The following is an 18263-nucleotide window of genomic DNA, read 5'->3' as shown; positions in this document are numbered from 1 at the left end:
TTTTCCTATATACAGAACAAGATAATACACAGGACTTTGTATCTTGTTTCTTTGGTTTGTGAACATCACTTGTTAATGTCTGTATATGGAACTATTTTGTTCCTTAAACATTTCTATGTGGCAGGCTCTCCAGCAGTTCTGTTGGTGTTTGCCTAGTATACACACAGCCCTGTGTTTGATATCCAGCAGTGCATAGACCACATGAGCCAGGTGTGGTGGCCTGCACCTGTAAGGAGGCAGGATGATCAGATGTTCAAAGTCACCCACGGTTGCATAGTTTAAGGTCAAGAGATCTTGTCACAAAAGGGCTTCTAGCAATAAAATGATTCCTAGTGACATTTTGTTGTATTCATAGACCAGTGCCTTGCCCAGTCATTGTCAGAGAATCTTCCTCCTGCAGCAGATGGGAACAAACACAGAAAGCCACAGACAGACATTATGCAAGGAGTGAAAGACCTTGGAGCACTCAAATCTCACCCTTTCCTTAGGGTTCAGGGAACTCCACGGAAGAGGAGAAGGAGGAGGAGGAAGAGGAGGAGGAGGAGGAGGAGGAGGAGGAGGAGGAGGAGGAGGAGGAAAGACTGTAAGATCCAGAGAGGTGAAGGACAGTAGGGAAACAACACAACAGGCCTGGTACACATATATAAACTCATGGAGACTAAGGCAGTGAGCACAGGGCCTGTACCAGCTTGCACCAGATCGGCTTCTAGAGCCAGCAGTAGATGTGTAATTCCACAGCATCATTGGAGGTTTCCCGTCTCAAAACACTGTGTCAGGGCTTTTCTTCCTTTCTCTCTCTCTCTCTCTCTCTCTCTCTCTCTCTCTCTCTTCCCCTCCCTCCCTCCCTCCTCTCTTCCTTTCTTTAATTTGTCTTTCCAATTTTTATTTTTCTACCCTAAAGGACCTTTGCATATATACCATGGCTTCCAGTTTTGTGTGTTTGTAGGATTCCCGAGTGTGCAAATAAGTGTGCCTCTGTACCTGTATCTGCTTCTCATGCCTCTTCTTGGGCTCTTTTCCTTCTGTTTCTTTGTTTTATCCTATTCTGTTTAATCTTGTTATATCTTATTTTTTTTATTATCCCTTAGGAGGGAGCCTGTTGCTTTCTAATGAGAGACAGGATAGGGGTGGATCGGATCGGGTGGGAGGGGATGTGGAGAGGATCTGGGAGCATTAGAGAGGAGTCCATAATCAGGATATATTGTCTGGAAAAAAAACCCCTATTTTTAATGAACAAAAAATAGTTTTAAAAGATATAAATTCTTTAACAAACTGAAAATAAGCCATAAAACTTAACAATTACCATAATAGATTTTTCACATAATGTTGAAAAATTTTTTAGACAAGAAATTATATATATATATATATATATATATATATGGACATATATATTTTAAAGAACATTTCAAGTGTAGGCATATTATCTTTTTTATAAAGGTCAAACTTACAGGTAGAAAAGCTTAATATTCATTCCAATGGAATAAATTTAAATGTTATGAAATCATAACAAAGAGATTCTGTATAGTATTTAGCTATATGGATACTCTGCAATTCTACTCTCTGTTTACTTTTTGTTGTTTGCAAGGACACTGGAGTTTAGAGGCTGTCACTTCAGGGGGCCAAAGGGACAGAATGCAGCCCTGCCTTCCTGCCTCCTCTATGCAGGCATTAGGGAGAGAAAACATGTGGGAACTTAAGGAGTAGAATAAAGGGACGGCTACCAAACAGATGGCGCCCCAAACGTGGTTTCCAGTGATGTCTGCGCTGAGAGCCCAGAGAAGGGACTGTTTTCCTTCTGTCATTCTGCCACGTGCTTCATAAGTCAGAGGAATGCTGGGGCTGGATTCCCGCAGGCTTTCCAGGAGCCCACCAGTAAGGTTGTCTCTCTGCTCATTTCTCCTACGATTGCGTCCTCTTACTCTCATCTGCTGTTTTGCTGGTTTTCTTTTTTCCTCCTCTTTCCTTCAGCATTAAGCAAGCAAGCAAGCAAGCAAGCAAGCAAGCAAGCAAGCAAGCAAGCAAGCAAACAAACAAACAAAAACAAAAACAAAAAAACAAAAACCAAGTGATGGTCTCTAGGATAGATGCAGTCATAGAATTTATAGAGTGTGTCTGTGGAGCTGGCTCAGTCAGGGAAGTAGTAGGCTTGCAAGCCAGAGGACCTGACTCAGATTCCCAGAACTCACGTAGAAAAGCCAGACTTGGTGGTGTGCATTGTAATGCCAGCCCAGGTGGAGATGAGGTAGAAACTCGGGGATTGCTGGCCCAAATGTCAAACTCATCCCAGTTCTTATTTTCTTAAAACAGCGGGCCTTGTCCTCCTCTCAGATTGTTTTAAGCAATGCTGGTGAAAAGAACCGTAATACACCAGTCACCGCCCTTCCCACTCTCACAATCTGGACTCCATTCAAGAGTTCCCAAGCGTGTTACTCACTTCTCCGTGGCTGTGGTAAAACACCACGACCAGAAAGCAACTTATAGAAGAAAGTGTTTATTCTGGCTCATGGTTCCAGAGAGTTAGATGTCCATAAAGGACAACATGGCAGCAGGCGGCTGGAAGAGGAAGCCGGCTGATGGCACTTCAGCAGCTTACTAAGAAACAGAGAAAATAAGAACGGGGATGAAGCTGGCAATTCCCAAAGCCCGCCCCCCAGTGACGCACTTCCTGCCGCAAGGCTCCATGTCCTAAAGGTTGAACTCCCAAAGCCCGCCCCCCGTGACTCACATCCTGCAGCAAGACTACATTGCAAAGGTTCCATAGTCTCCCCCAAGCAATGCCACCAACTGGGGACCAAGTGTTCAAATGCCAAGCCACGTAAGAGACGTACACATTCAAATCACCACACCAACGGCTCAGGAAAAGGTAACTGCCAGCCATGACCTTGAAACCTTTCTGCACTATGGACTGCGCCCAGAGCCCCAGGTTTATTTTATGTGTACGAGTGCTTGCCTGCATGTATGTTTGTGGACCATGCACATGTTTTGTGCCTTTGGAGGCCTGAGGAAAGTGTTGGATCCCCGGAACTGGAGTTATAGGTGGTTTTGAGTCAACACACGGGTGCTGGGAACTGAGGGTGCTGGGGGTTTCCCGCAAGACCACCAAGTGCTTTTAGCTGCTGAGCCGTTTCTCTACCTTCATTTTTTTTTTTAAATTGGTGTAAGATATTAGATGTCACCATGTGGCATTTCATGAGCCACCATGTGGTTGCTGGGAATTGAACCCAGGCCCTCAGAAGAACAGTTGGTACTCCTAACCTCTGAGCCATCTCACCCTGACCCCATTATGGCATTTTAAAGAAAGTTTTTGTAGATTCTCTCTATACCCCCGCCCTTATTTTAAGCCAGAGCATGCATATTCCTTAAACTCTGGGCCTTGGGGATGGCAGTTTTTGCACAGGGGAATCCCCTTTCATTAGGCCAGCATCTGCCCTATATCTGCTTAGTGTTGCTTAGTGAAGCCTAGGTAGTTCAACCAGAACTTCAAAGCACTCTGAACACAGTGAAACAGAACTGAAGAAGTGCATTATGGGGGTTTCAGAGATGCTCTTCCAGAGGACCCAGAGGACCCAGGTCCAATTTCCATCACCTACACGGCAGCAAACAGTCTGTAACTCCAGGCATGTATGTGGTGCCTAGAGATCCACGTAGGCAAAACACCCGTCCACCTGGGTAAAATAAGGAGATTGAAAATTAATTAAAAAAGAAGTACATTGTTTTTGCTTTGAGTTTGTTGCCCCCTGGCCGATGCTCAGCCTACGAGGCTGGTTACCTCCACAGTTCCAATCTGGTACGACTTTGGAGGGTTCCTGAAGAGCTACTGGTCTCTAGTCCACAATGAACTGAAGTTTCTAGTGGTTCTACTGCTGTGTAACAGCAAAAACAGGAAGTGAAGGCAGGCGGGCGGGAGAACGGGCAGGTGGAGTCTCTTGGGCCTTTATGGGGTTCTGGCTGTGGACTTTGTAATCAGCTCTGAGAATACTGTGTTCAGAAGTCCACAGAGGAAGGGAAGCAGGGGGTACCTTCCCTATGTCCTGTCAAGGCTTTCCTTACCCTTTATTCTGTAACCCAACTTGTCTTTAAACAGTATTTTTATTTGTGTGTATGAGTGCTCTGCCTGTATGTATGTCTGTGCATTACTTGCCTGCCTGGTGTCTGCAGAGGTCATAAGAGGGCATTGGACTCCCCCGGATTAGGCAGTTGTGAGCAGCCATATGGGTGCTAGGAATCGAACTTGGTTCCTTTGGAAGAAAAGCCAGCATTCTTAAACACTGACCCGTCTCTCCAGCTCCCACTCCAACCATTCTTGACTGTTTCTGGCTCCTCAGCAGCGACCTATGCTCCTGCCCGAATCCCTTTCTCATCTTCCAGTTCTGCCTTGTGCCCCATTTACCCTGAACTCTACCACTCCACGGGCACCATGGACACCTCCTCCTGGTTCCTGCCCAACTCCTGCAGCTCACTTCAAGTTCCTGGTGTTAGTCCTCCTCTTTGTTTTCTTGGTTTTTGTATACTGCATTCCGAGAGCCAGTTAACTCTTTAATGGAAGGACCTGAAACCCAGCACTTGTCCTACAGTAAGTTTCTGAGTCAAATGTCCACTCTCTTGCTGTCCTTACCCCACAGAGGTGATCTCATCTCCAGCCTAGAATGCTGTAGTAGCTTATTTTATTGCTATTTCAAAATATTTGTTTATTTAAGGTGTGTGTGTATGTATGTATGTATGTGTGTGTATGTATGTATGTATGTGTGTGTATGTATGTATGTGTGTATGTATGTATGTATGTGTGTATGTATGTATGTGTGTGTATGTGTGCATGTATGTATGTATGTGTGTATGTATGTATGTGTGTATATGTATATATGTATGTGTGTGTATGTATGTGTGTGTATGTATGTATGTGTATGTGTGTATGTATGTGTGCATGTATGTATGTGTGTATGTATGTATGTGTGTATGTATGTATGTGTGTATGTATGTATGTGTGTATGTATGTGTGTGTATGTATGTATGTATGTGTGTATGTATGTATGTGTGTGTATGTATGTATGTGTGTATATGTATGTATGTATGTGTATTCTGCGTGTCTGATAAATGTGGATGTGTATACATGTGTGCCATGGTGTATCTGTGGAGGTTGGAGGGCAGTTAATTAGAGTTGATTCTCTCCTTCCACCATGTGGGTTCTAGGGATCAAACTCAGATCATCAGACTTGGTGACAGGTGGCTTTCTGTCTGCACTGATCTACCTTGGTAGTCCTGTATTGGCTTCAATATTTGCCCTGTCCTCTGCCTCATATATGTCTTCCAGACCAACCCCTACAATGGGTATGTCCGAAATCATGAATCTGACTATGTGCCACCGTGTAACCCTTTATATGTTTTCTTGTGGCTACAGAAGGCTGGCTTGTACCGGTCGTAGACATAGAATTGAGTGCAAGTTTACCTGGGGTAAGAAAGAAACACCAGATAGAGTCAGTACATGAGCCGAGTGGAGCATGCAGCCAGCATGGAGCATTTAGGTGGGCAGACTTCCCCATGGGTCGTAGGAGCTCAGTCCTGAAGGGCAGTGACATAGAGGGGCTTATGCAATGGTACCCAGAGGGTTATAAACCAGGTTTCTGAAAGGAAACAAAACAAAACAAAACTCTCTCATTAGTCATTAGCTGAGTGTGTTCCCAGGGGTGTTAATTACCTGCCACTGTGGTCTTTCTGCATAGAAGGCCAAGCCTGTGCCAGTGGTTAGAGGGCTCCTTCAGTCAGGGAGTGGCAGACACACATGGGAAGCTTTCTGGGACCAGTGAGCAGGAAGGGGTGAGCTGTGGTAGCTTCTCCCACAGCCTGCCCTCTCGTCTCCGTGTGAGTCCCAGGCTCTCAACTCTCCAACTCCATCCCTTCACTGCCTGCATCACTGTGGACGCCATGGCTCCTTTCAGCTTGTGTGCCCCTGTGCACAGCAATCTGCTGTCTGTCACCACAGGGCTGCCCTCAGTGCACCTCAGTCTCAGTGCCCTAGTCCACACCCACACATCAGTCACGGCACTGCCTCCACAACAGGATGGCCTTCATTCTGCATCTCTGAGAGCTCTGCCTTCTCAGCAGACACAGGTCGTCCTAGGTTTGAGATTGACCCTATTCAGTTTTCTCTGAGGCCCTAGCGATGGGCACATGGTCTGGCATCCTAGATAAACGTTCCAGACTGAACCGGCCCTCTCTGGCTCATCGTTTAGCTTGCGGTTGGGGCTCATTATCTGTGTCCCGAGTTGAACCCAACCTCGTCTTGCTTGACAGCCTCTTCTTAGAATAAATAATACCAAAAAGGAGACAAAAACCAGAGTCTTACCTCTCCCCAGGGTAGGCTTGTTATTTTCCTTCAACCCTGTGAGATTGGAGCCGGAGGTGGGAACCAAGGGGGATCTGGAAGCCACAGAAGACAGTCATCAGATCACACACATGTGCACACACACTGTACATGCAAATAGACAGAGCTGTAGCAGAAATGAAAAGTGGGGAAACTCAACAGACTGGGAGAGGCTGAGCCCAGAAGGAACAGGAAGGTAGGATGGCAGGGATGAATAGAGGTAAGAGGAGAAGACAGGAAAAGGGAAGATTGGAAGGTAGGGCCAGGAAGAGGAGAAAGTATGGCCAAACCATATCCTAACTTGGGAAAATAAAGAACGAAAGCCCTGGAGAGGGACGCGCCATCACAGAGCAGCAGAGGCCGAGACTGGAGTCCTAGCTATAGTTCTTTCTTTTCTCCCACGGCTGACCCAGTGGCAAAGACGATGATAGTGGGGTGTTGGGTGAGGGGGACTCGGGGAGCCCCTCACCCACCTCACAACTATTGTCTGAGTACTTCTAGTCATGTGCGATGTTTGCCGAGCCTTTTCTGTATCCTTTTACGGGGTAAAATCTACAAAGGTTAGGGCACAGTGCTGCGGTGACCCCCCTGGGCCCCCGTGTGCGTGCCTCTGGCCTGGTGAGGTCGGATTTGCAGCGCCTCATGAAAGAACAATGAGCTACATCAATTTTTAAAGCTGCCTAATGTTCCTTTCAGTCCAGCCATCCAGAAGTTTGCAGAGCAGGAGCCATGGTCCCCAGGAGAAGGCCAGGAGGCATGACCTAAGGTCCACAGGCAGCCACTGTGGCCATCAGCGCCTTAGGTGGGTCTGCGGTGGGAGCAACAGAGCCAGCGAGGGGACGATCAAGGTCAGAGAACAGCATTCTGCAGGAATTACCTTCTTCTTGAATGTAGATAGACCAGCCCAGGAGCCTAGGAAGAATGTCTTTTGTGCATGTATAGGTGTGCATAGATCTCTGTGTGTGCGCGTGTCCATGTGCACATGGAGGTCAGAGGACATTCTCAATTTCTGCTTTTCAGTCACTGTCTACCTTTATGAGACATAGTCTCTCATAGGCAGGGAGCTCACCAAGGAGGCTGGGCTTGCTGACTAGGGAGACCCAGACATCCATTTCTCTCTGCCTTCCCAACACTGGGGTTACAAGCCACGATGCCTAGCTTTCTTTTGATCGTGGGTTCTCCAGACCTGACTCGGATCCTGACTAAGCTATCTCTCTTCAGTCCTAGAAATAATTTCTGAATAAGTTCTCAGGATAAATCCCATACCACAAATAACGTCTTCCCCCATGCATTCCTTTCTCTCTATTCCAGTTATTAAACTGCATTGTATCCGGGCCGCAAGCTTCGGTTCTTGCATTCTGCCCAGAGATGCTGGCGTTGATGCATTTTATTTTGTCGGCCGGTTCCTTATGGCGCCTGCCAGTAGGGGGCGCAAGAAGAAGGCGTTTCAGATGCTCCGACGGGCAGCTCCCTGGGATCTCAGTGCTGGCACTCCGCAGTGCGGGTGAAAAGAAAACACACAGGTTGTGTTGAGATTCTTGGAGCAGCTCTCTCGCAGCCCACCTCACTTGAACGAACTTACGTGGAGCTATCACCACCCAGCCAGCTGCCACCTTCTTCATCATCTATAGATCCTGTTCCTGAGGGGTTCTCCTTCAGACTTAATAAAGTTTTCTTTGTGTATATGCGTGTTTGTCTGTGAGAGTAGATGTCACGTGAGGATGCCCGCGGAGGTCAGAGAGGGTGTCAGATCTTCTAGAGCTGAAGTTATGGGCAGCTGTGAGCTCCTGACACGGATGCTGGGAACTGTACCCAGGTCTCCTGGAAGAGCCACGTGTGCTCGGAACCATGGAGCCGTCTCTCCAGCCCCTCGTCTTCACACTTCTGAAATTTATTAATTTTAGCGTTTTCTCAGTATCCCCTCAACTTTAGGCATGAATCGGGTGACTGGGCTTGTCTTGGTTTTCCTGGGACTTTTTGGGTTTCAAATGCCGAAATTCAGGTGTTCTGAAATTCAGGGCATCCCTACAAATAAGGAGGGTTGGTCATTTGAGGCTGAGAGCTGCCTCCCACAGCTGCTCCCTCGGGCACCTTGCTAACGATTTCATATCATGGTAATAGTGATAAATTAGGATGAATTTTGCCTGTCAAAGCCGTCGCTATGATTTCTATTTCCTGACTTGAACTTCTGTATCCTCATCTCTAACTCTTAGGAAGTAGGTTCAGCCAGACAGCATCATCTAATTAAGGGCAGGTTCTAAGGTGCTCGGGTGAAGGGAGTTCCTGTGGAGTTTTGCTGCTGCTTGGGTCACTGTTGCTACAGTGCAGTAAATGCTTAGTGTGAAAAGGAAACCTTGAACGGGCTGGAGGTGGAACCCCAGTTGGTGGCGAGCTTGCCTGCGTGCGTTATGCTGGGGGTCCTTCCCAGGCACTGTGGGAGCGCCTACCTGTAGTACCGGCACTAGAGAGATGGAGGTGGGAGGATTGGAAATTCAGAGCCATCCTCAGTGACATAGTGAATTCAAAGCCAGTCTTAGATACAGGAGGCCCTGCCCCAAAAGAGCAGCATACAATCTCACGTGCAGCATGTCCATGCACCTCCCAGCTGTGCTCTATAGCTGCTCTCCAAGGCAAGCACCATCATCTCTGTACCCATACATTTGGAAGGGGAGAGTGACTTGCTTAAGTCACCCTGCCAGACACGGATGTCTGGGTTTCAAACTCACTATAAAAAAAGTTTCAGGGACTGGAAGATGACTCAGCAGATGAAGCATTGGTCTCCCAAACTGGAGGAACAGAATTCTGATCCTTAATGCCCACATAAAAAACCAGTGTGGTGGCCTGCCTGTAATTCCTGGCAGGGATGTGGATCTCTCAGACAAGTTGGATAGCTAGACTAATCAAATCAATGAGCTCTGGGTTTCGCAAGAGGCCCTGGTGCTTAAACAAAATGGGGAACAGTTGAGAAAGACATCTGACATCAACTTCTGACCTGCACACACATACATGTATACGAACATACATTTCACAGATACACACATACACAAACACACATATATACATATACATACACACAGATACACAAATACATACATATACTCACACATACACATATACATATGCACACACATACATACCCACATATACACACACATACACACATGCCCACATATATACACACATGTACACACATACCCACATATATACACAATATATACAAATCATATACATACATACACACATATACACACATACACACACAAACACATCACACCACACACACACACACACACACACACACACACACACACACACACTGCTCCCTCACATGCTTAGGGCCTTTCTTGCATGGGGTTCAATGCCAGGCAAGCACTGACTCTATTTGATTTCTTTCACACTAACTCTATGCCCACGCCTTTGGACTTTGTCTAGCTCTGTGGGGGAAATGCACCACAGGGACACGTGGACCAGGGGAACGAGGCTGCATCTCCTGCCTTCAGCTGGATATGGCTCTAACTCTGGCACAGCTCACATTCCCAGGGGATTTGCATTTTAACTAAAAGCTTTCTAGAACCTTGGCCTCAGACCTGGTCTGCTTAAGAGGCATTTCCCATAACACTCAGTTTTATTAATACCATAAAACACTCTCCCCTAAATCACTGGATCGTTTCGTATGCAGGAAACACCCTGTCTGGGCTGCTGTCTCTGGACAGTGATGGAAATGTTCCGGTACATGATGGGGCTAGGTAGCGCTGGAGAGGGTTCGCCTAGAAGATGGAGGCTGTGTGTGTTCTGAGGATAGCTGGGGCTGTCTGCCCACCACTCACCACCCAGCACAAAAGCCAGGAGTGGTCTGGTGGTGCCCTGGCTCCCAGACAGCTTACAGTTCAATTACTGTGGAAACCAAGGAGTTTGTTGGAGTAGCAATATGATGCTTTAAGTGGCAGCGATGACTTGGAGTTATTAGGGTAGAAAGCTGCTAAGAGGGTAGAGCTTGAGGAAACCATCTCTCTCTCTCTCTCTCTCTCTCTCTCTCTCTCTCTCTCTCTCTCTTTCTGTGTGTGTGTGTGTGTGTGTGTGTGTGTGACAGTGCATGTGTGTGCAGGTTAGAGCACAACTTTGAGGGGCAGCCTCTGTAAGTGGTTTTTAAGCACCAACCATTTATTTTGTGATTTTTTTTTTCTAGACCTGTCCAGTTTAGTCAGGAGGGTCTTCTGTTCTGCATGGTGTTGGCTAGGGCTACCTGTATGCCTTCTCATTCAGCTGAGAGCTCAGTTGGGGCTAGAGAATTCAAGACGCCATTACACACATGTTGGATACTGCCATTGAGGTGCCGGAAAAGTCAGAAGTTTGCTAGGCTTCACTCTTTCTCTAGATGGCTCAGATTTTTAGACAGCAAGTCTAAAAAAATCTGAAAAAAGCAAACAAAGAAGCTGTCAGGTCTCTTACGGCTTAGAGTCCAGAGTCTGCAGAGCATGTAGTTTCTATATGTGCATGTCCATGTGAGTGTGGGTACTCATGTATATACATGTATAAGAAGACCAGAGCACAGCCTCAGGGCATTATTCCTCAGGAACTGTCCACCTTGTTCTTTTGAGACAGGCTTTCTCATTGGCCCAGAACTCAACAGTAGGGTAGGCTGATGGGTCTTCAGAGGTCTCCCTGTCCCTACCTTCCCAGCACCAGGATTGCAAATGTGTGTTACTTTGCCTGCCCCCCCTTTTTAAATATGAGTTTTGGGCATTGAAATAGACCCTCATGCTTGCATAGAAAGAGCCTTACCAACTGAGCTATCTCCCAAGCCTCTGTTTTTATAGATTGGAAGTCACGTGAGACTCCTGATGGGGGAGCTATTGCAGATGGGAGGGCACACAGCCTGGAGAGGACAGATTGTCAGTTGTCATCTTTGTAGACAACCGACTGCCACTACACATGGAGATGCATGCTTGTGTGAGGTCTGAGTTGAACCTCTTCCAGGATCTCTTGAATGAGACTCACTCGATGCAAAAAAGCCAGAGGAGTTTAATTCCGACATGTCGGGGGGTCCTCCCATTTCAAGGGGAGAGGACCCTGAGCAGATTCTGAAAGAGTTATACACCTCGCAAACAATTGGGGCAGAATTTGCACAATGGTAACTAGGCAGGGTACTATGTGCATTTGGCTGAGCTAAACAACTTTCAGTTTACTCCTGAGAGGTGAGGAGAAATGGGCCATTGTTGTCAGGATTTGAAAACATCCCTTTAACTCCAAAGCCTCTAAACAGGCACAGGGTGTTTGTCGCTTTATCCATGAAGCTCCAGTCTCTTGGATAAGCAAATGCAATAAAAACCGAAAACAAACGGTGTTCGATTACCATGGCGACAGCCAGTGCCTCTCATTTGGCCCATGTTAGCTTACAGAGACAGCAAGTAAGACCTGTGCAGGCTGAAGTGTTAAGACTCAGAAGGTACTAATTAAATTGTGGTGGGAAGTCATAGTCTGTGCTGATTAAAGAAAATCGGAATCATTAGCAGATTAAACATTGTCCAAAGGTATCTAGAAAAGTATCTCTTAAAAATCTGGTTTAGGAAACGTGTGTCGGGGCCCTGTGATGGCTGATCTTGGCTGTCAACTTGACATACCTGGGAAGAGAGACTCTCAATTGAGAAATTGCCCCATCAGCTTTTTTGTAGGGTTCACTCATCTGTCCTTCCTTCTTTCCTTCCTTCCTTTCTGCCCCCCGGCCCCCAGTATTTTTTGAGACAGGGTCTCAATATGTAGCCCTGGCTGTCCTGGAACTCACTTTGTAGATCAGATAGGCCTTGAACTCACAGTCATCTGCCTTCCAAGTGCTGGAAATTAACGGAATGAACCATCATGCCTGACTGTTTTCTTGATTGCTATTTGATGTAGAAGGGCTCAGTCCACTGTGGGTGGTGTAATCCCTAGGCTAGTGGCCTGGGCTATATAAGAAAGGCAACTAGTTGTGAGTTTCTACTTGGTTTCCACTGAGTGCCTCTCTGAGTTCTTGTCTGACAACCAAGGGTGAATTGTATCCTTGAAGTACCACATGAAACAAGCCCTTTGGTCATGGTGTCAATGCAGTAACAGAAAGTGAGCTAGAACATGGCTGCACTCCATATGAGAAAATTTGATAATAGAGCCTCGGGGAATCCCTGTTAGCTACTTTTCAGAATGTCTTTTCTTATGGTATAGGAATTCTTGTAGTTCACACTAGCCTCAAACTTGCTGTATACCTGAGGATGGTCTTGAACTTCCGATGGTGCTGCCTCCACCTCCCAAGTGCTGGGAGTCTAAGAGTGCACCACAACACCGGATTGATGCCGTGCTGAGGATGGGAGCTAGGGCCCCATGCTTGTTAAGTAAAGCACGCTATCGACCGAGCTACATCTCAGTCCACCCAGGCCTTTCTCACCTTCCCTTTCTCTTTCCCCGATGTTATATACTTCTTCTGTGACATGCAGGAACTGTAGGGACGACAGAGGGGCAGATACAACCTTTAAAAGACACTGGCGGCTGGACCATGACCAGTGTCAATAAAGTCTGAATACTGTCTGACTTCGGGCAGTTTACCTCTGAAGTTTAGTTTCCTCAAACATAAAAAGGGGGCAGTACATACCTTGAGTAAAACAACGGCTCCAAGGCCTAGGGGTGAAAAGTTGTTTAATGCGGATGCTTTCGCCATGGCATGTGGTAGAGTCTGGAAAGACACCTTACCGTCGGTTTGAGCTCTTACATTTGGGAGATGTTTAGGAAAGGACCTCTTGCTTTCTGAACAAAGGGGAGGCTCGAACTGGGGAGGCAGAAAGTATGGCGGGGCTGCTTGTGCGAGGCTGGTTATGAGGAGGGATGCACAGGCTGTGACCGCCACAGCAGCGTGTTTAGGGGATGCTGTGATGGTTGGCATAGAAGCTATGATCCCAAGGTGGAAAATCACAAAGCTCAGGCACCAGAGTCTATGCCGGGCCTACCTATCAAGGAAGTTTAATTTCCAAAGTCGTCGGGAAACCGCACACGTTCCAAATTGCTCTGAGCTTGCATGGTGCTCCTCTCTCCCCCAGCCGAATCTATTTGAGTCTCCTTTCTTCTGTCTTTTTCCAAATTGCACTCTCCTCTGCACCCTATAGCGTGCTGTTTGCTTCCAAATGCAATTAAAGGACTGGGCCAAAAAGCAAATGGAGCACGTCCTGCCAACTCTACCTGCGAAGCGCATGCATTTGTTTAGCCCTGACTAGGATTCGGAGTGACCTAGAAAGGGGAGGGCAATAGAGTCTGGGCGGGGGCGGTAGCATCCATTACCCAGCGGGGAGCCAGGAAAGAAAGTCCATGGTGCTGTTTCAGGAAGGAATGAAACAATCAGGGATTCAGGATTGATGAGCATTCCGTGGGCCTGGGCTGTGGTGCCCAGTTTAGAAGCTCTCCCAGCCAGTAACTCAATTACTGTTTGGACAGACCTGGGAGGTGGATGGAGAGAATGTTGATGCCGCTATTTCATGCACAAGGGAGTAAAACGGAAAGCAAGGGACTTATATAGAGCCACAGAGGGAGAAAAGAGTGGAGCATAAGTGGAAAACTGGGTTTCATACATCAGACGTCTCTTCCGTTTGCCGTTGCTGATTTCTGACTCCTCATTTTGTCCTGGTGACCCTGGATTAGGACTTTAACAGCAGCTGGGAAACACTATGGAAGCTACTTTGTGTGCACGTGTGTGTGTGTGTGTGTGTGTGTATGTGTTATATGTGTGTATATGTGTGTGAATGTGTGTGCATATAGAGTGTGTGTATATATGTGATATGTGTTATGCGTGTGTGTATGTGTGTGTGAATGTGTGCACATACAGAGTGTGTATGCATATGGCCTGTGTGTATATGTGCTATGCGTGTATGTGTGTGTGAATGTGTGCACATGTGTGGAGGCTAGAAGAAGATGCTGGGTACCATGTCTACCACTCTCCAGTCCCCTTATTCCTTTGAGACAAGATCTTTCTTGAAACATGAAGGTAGGTAGGCAGCTAGCAAACCCCAGGATTCTCAGTACTGTCTCTGCTCCTTCCTCTGCCTTCTGTGTTAGAGTTACAGGTTCTGGGATAAGCCCAGCTTTTTTAGGTTTATAATTAAAATTAAATTAAAAATTAAAAATGAAATACATACAATTTCATTTAGTTTTAATACATATACATACACACACTCATATATGAGTGTTTTTCTACATGTCTATATGTCACGTGTGTGCAGTACCCATGGAGGCCAGAAGAGGGTGCTGAATCTTCTAGAACTTGAATCACAGGCAGTTGTGAGCTGTACTGGGAACGAACCCAGGTCTTCTGGAAGAGGTGTTAGTGATATTAATCAAGGAGCCATCTCCCCATTTCCAAGATTTATTTCATTTTTATTTGTATGCATACGCACATTTGTGTGCGGGTATGTGCGTGCATTTCCGGAAGTGTGTTGGATTTCCTAGAGTTAGACTTCAATGACCCAGCTTGGCTGGGAACCACCCAACCTGGGTGTGGGGGATTGAACTCGGGTGCTGTGCAAAGTCAGAATGAGGTCAGAAGTCCTGAGCTAGCTCCCCGACACTCATGCCCTGATATTTACATGGGCGCTGGAGACTTGAACTCAGTGAGGGAGGCTACACTGGAAGACAGGAAAGGCAGACTCACATCATGGCTTTTGCGTCCTCATGACCTTCTCTTCCTCCCACTTCTGAAGCTCTGACTAGTCCTATGGTTTGACCATAGTCTCTCTTCTCGTCTCTCTCCCCATCCTCACAGGGTGATGCTCTCTCGACACTCTTCATCAGAGTTCTGAGCTCACTCCTCATGGTCAACCCAAGTTCAACAGATGCCGATGAGGCTGACTGGAAAAAGGAGCCGTAAATACTGGTGGTGATGTGAATTAGTGCAGCTGCTGTGGAAGTCTGTGTGTAGCTTCCTTACAAAGCCAAACCTAGAAACCTAAAACAATGCGGTGCAAATTTACCCAAATGTTTGGGCTTAGAGCAGAATGAGGTTCAGCCTTGGATGTCTCATGGAAGATGAATGATGCGCAAATGTGCTAGATACACCAGAGAGCTTTCTTCAATCATAGAGAAGGCTGTAAGAATAGAGTTGGGCACCATTGTGTTAAGTGATACAACCATGTAGAAGAACGTAAAAGTCACAAGTTTTCTATGGGTCATAGGTTATATATATGTGTATATATATACACATATATAAATATATATATATACATATATACATACATACACACACACATATATGCTGGAGGTATCATAATATCTTATCTCAAGTTATACTATAGATCCATAGGGGACAAACCATCATGGTACTAGCACAAAAACAATTATATAAATCCTATAGGATATCTATATATCAGTATCTGTTTCTCTGTCTCTGTCTCTCTCTGTTTCTGTCTCTGTCTCTCTCCTCTCTCTCTCTCTCTCTCTCTAATGTGAATGTGTGTGTCTTCTATGGAGGTTGAAGAGAAGCATTCTGGGAAAGGAGACTATTAGTATCAATATTCTCCATGCTTCTTACTATTTTATTGAGAGTCTGATGTTTTATTAAGCAAAAGGTGACTTACTTTTTCCCCTCTACTTGTGGTAAATCTCTCTCCTCACAGACATTTCTCTCTGTTTATATCTTCAGGGTAGATTCTTAGTGATGGAATCCCCAGCCCTGGACCATTATTATTTTATGGGTTTGTTACATACTGTTAAGTCACCTTTCATACAAAACCGAATTGTAACCAACAACACGCAAACACACAGGCTTAATCAGAATCTGGTTAGCCTTCGGAATTATTGTTATTTCTGCTAATGTAATATGTGTAAAATGATGCTTAATGAGTGTTTTAATTTGTTTTCGTTTGATCACAGCAAGGTGGAACATTTTTGCATATGTTGATTAAGCTGAGAGTCTCTTGCACAGACGATCAAATCACACGCTGCTCACCCATCTATAGGGTTCCTTATTTTCGTGAGATAATTGTGAGTCTTCATACTGCACGGCCCACCTCATGCTTGGTTTTCTCCTTCATCTTTATATGTTGAGTATTAAAAATAGGCTTTTTAATAGCATTAAATTAGACTTTCCCCTTAACAATAGGGAAAATTAATGTATGAGTATAGTCAAATGTGTTTAATGCTATTATTTGATGTGTTTTATAAGATGATGTTTTATAGGATGGTAAGACATGTTTTATAATATCTACTTTTTGGTCATAAAAATTTATTTTGATTCAGGTGATTAGTGGAAGATAATTTTAAAAAATTTTTTTCTAAACAGATAGAATCAAACTACTTTTTAAAATTATTTTTGCAAGCTGGGTGTGGTAGGCACACACCTTCAATCCCAGCATGCCAGAGGAGGAGGCAGATAGGTCTCTGTGAGTTGAGGCCAGTCTGGTCTAGGTAGCAAGTTCTAGGCCAGCTAGGGATGCAGAGTGAGACCCTGTCTAAAAATGTCTTTGTGTATGTATGTGTATGGTGTGTGTGTGTGTGTGTGTGTGTGTGTGTGTGTGTTCACACGTGTGTGGCCCCATGTGCATATGGAGACCAGAGATTAAAGTCATGTGTTTTCCTCAGCTGCTCACCTAATATACTGATTGAGGGTCTGTAGCTAACCTTGTGTTTGCTAATCCTAGTCTTAGCTAGCCAGACTGCCCTGAATAGTCTAGCGTCACCCACTGGGTGCTAGGATTAGAAGCTGGCCACCGTGCCTAGTTAGTTATTTTTAAAACACGCACTTTCTGTGTGTACATGTACATGTGCAGGTGTTTGGAGAGGCCCGGAGAAGGTGCCAGCTTCCCTGAAGCTGGTACTGTGGGGAACTGGGAGCCAACTGATGCTGGGCTATTTCCCCAGCCCAGAGCCTCAAGCTTAACCACTTCTTCAAGGCCACTTTGGTCATTGGACCTATTCAGATTCTGGAGATGAAGACGTAGACATATTTGGTGGGCCAGCGACGTACCTTCCATATATAATTCTGGAATTTCACTTGGAATTCTGTTCTGTGGAACGTGTGCGCAGAAGAACCAGCAGCAGTGCCGTGCTCTTCCTGCCATGTCTACGTTTCTGGTGCCGTCCTGTCTTTGTGGAAGATTGCTTGGTGACATCCGGAGGTCTGCTCGTATAATTTTGACAACACCGTCTCATTAGCTATTTGCCCTGAGCTGTGTGTCGTCGACGTGCACAGGACTCTCCTTTGTACGCGTTCTTCCTGAGTATGTTTTTCCAGCCAGTTCTCACTTGATGTCCTTAATTCCTTATGAAACCATATTCCCTGACGTAACATCATTTGGCATCGGTTCCACACGGAGAGGCATATGTTGGCAATACGCGGTGCGATGAGGATGTCGTTCCTGGGCAATCAGTTCCGCAGTACCATATTGAGAAACTTCCACATTCGTTATTTATACGAGATGATACGAAACTGCTGAGCACTGCTGAGGTGGCCTTCTGAGCTGAGCAAAGGGCTGCTGATATCCTACGTGACCTACTTTGCTCAGTGTCCTGAGCAGAAGAAAACCCTGCGGCATGGTGGGCTGCCCTGACAAAAGGAAGTGACACGTGGGCCTGGGGTTGAGAGATAGCTTTGCTTAGGGACCCTGTACAGACGTCTGCAAATGACTCATTCGTTTCTACGTTGGGGAGGTTGCAATTTTGGGATCCACTTCCTTCAAAGTCTGATATTTATGTGGAAAGAGAGCTTTGGATGCAAAGGGTAGCCTCAGGACTCACGGATAGGAGGCCTGGTCCAGTCAGTGTGAGGAGGTAGCACAGGCCTGCAGGGCACCTCCTTCCTGCTGTTGGAGAGCAGGGAGGTAGGAGAGGATTGAACTCGGTCAGTTGACTAACTGATGGGTACTTTTTTAAAAATTCCAATACAAAACCAGGTAGGGCA

General features: G+C 46.0%; 2 long non-coding RNA genes across 4 annotated transcripts in view; one reads left to right on the top strand and one right to left on the bottom strand.

The window, feature by feature from the left end:
- Positions 1–1968: 1968 nt before the first annotated feature.
- Positions 1969–8043, top strand: LOC148004363 (uncharacterized). 2 transcript variants are annotated; one of them, XR_015627410.1, is made up of 3 exons: positions 1969–2863; positions 7055–7160; positions 7670–8043. It is a non-coding gene; the product is annotated as an uncharacterized LOC148004363 (long non-coding RNA). The 2 variants fall into 2 exon arrangements; XR_015627411.1 differs by having other exon boundaries at positions 2673–2863; positions 7055–7206.
- A 6676-nt stretch (positions 8044–14719) lies between these two features.
- LOC120094273 (uncharacterized) overlaps positions 14720–18263 on the bottom strand; it is a 17274-nt gene continuing 13730 nt past the window's right edge. For both annotated transcript variants that reach the window (XR_015627412.1, XR_015627413.1), the window contains one exon: positions 14720–15453. This is a non-coding gene — a long non-coding RNA (uncharacterized LOC120094273). The remainder of the gene's footprint in view (positions 15454–18263) is intronic.

This window comes from Rattus norvegicus, chromosome 8 (genome assembly GCF_021556685.1).
Source record: "Rattus norvegicus strain SHRSP/BbbUtx chromosome 8, alternate assembly SHRSP_T2T, whole genome shotgun sequence".
Taxonomy (NCBI): Eukaryota; Metazoa; Chordata; class Mammalia; order Rodentia; family Muridae; genus Rattus; species Rattus norvegicus.
Note: the sequence above shows the minus strand (reverse complement) of the source record. Positions and strands in the feature narration are given on the sequence as shown.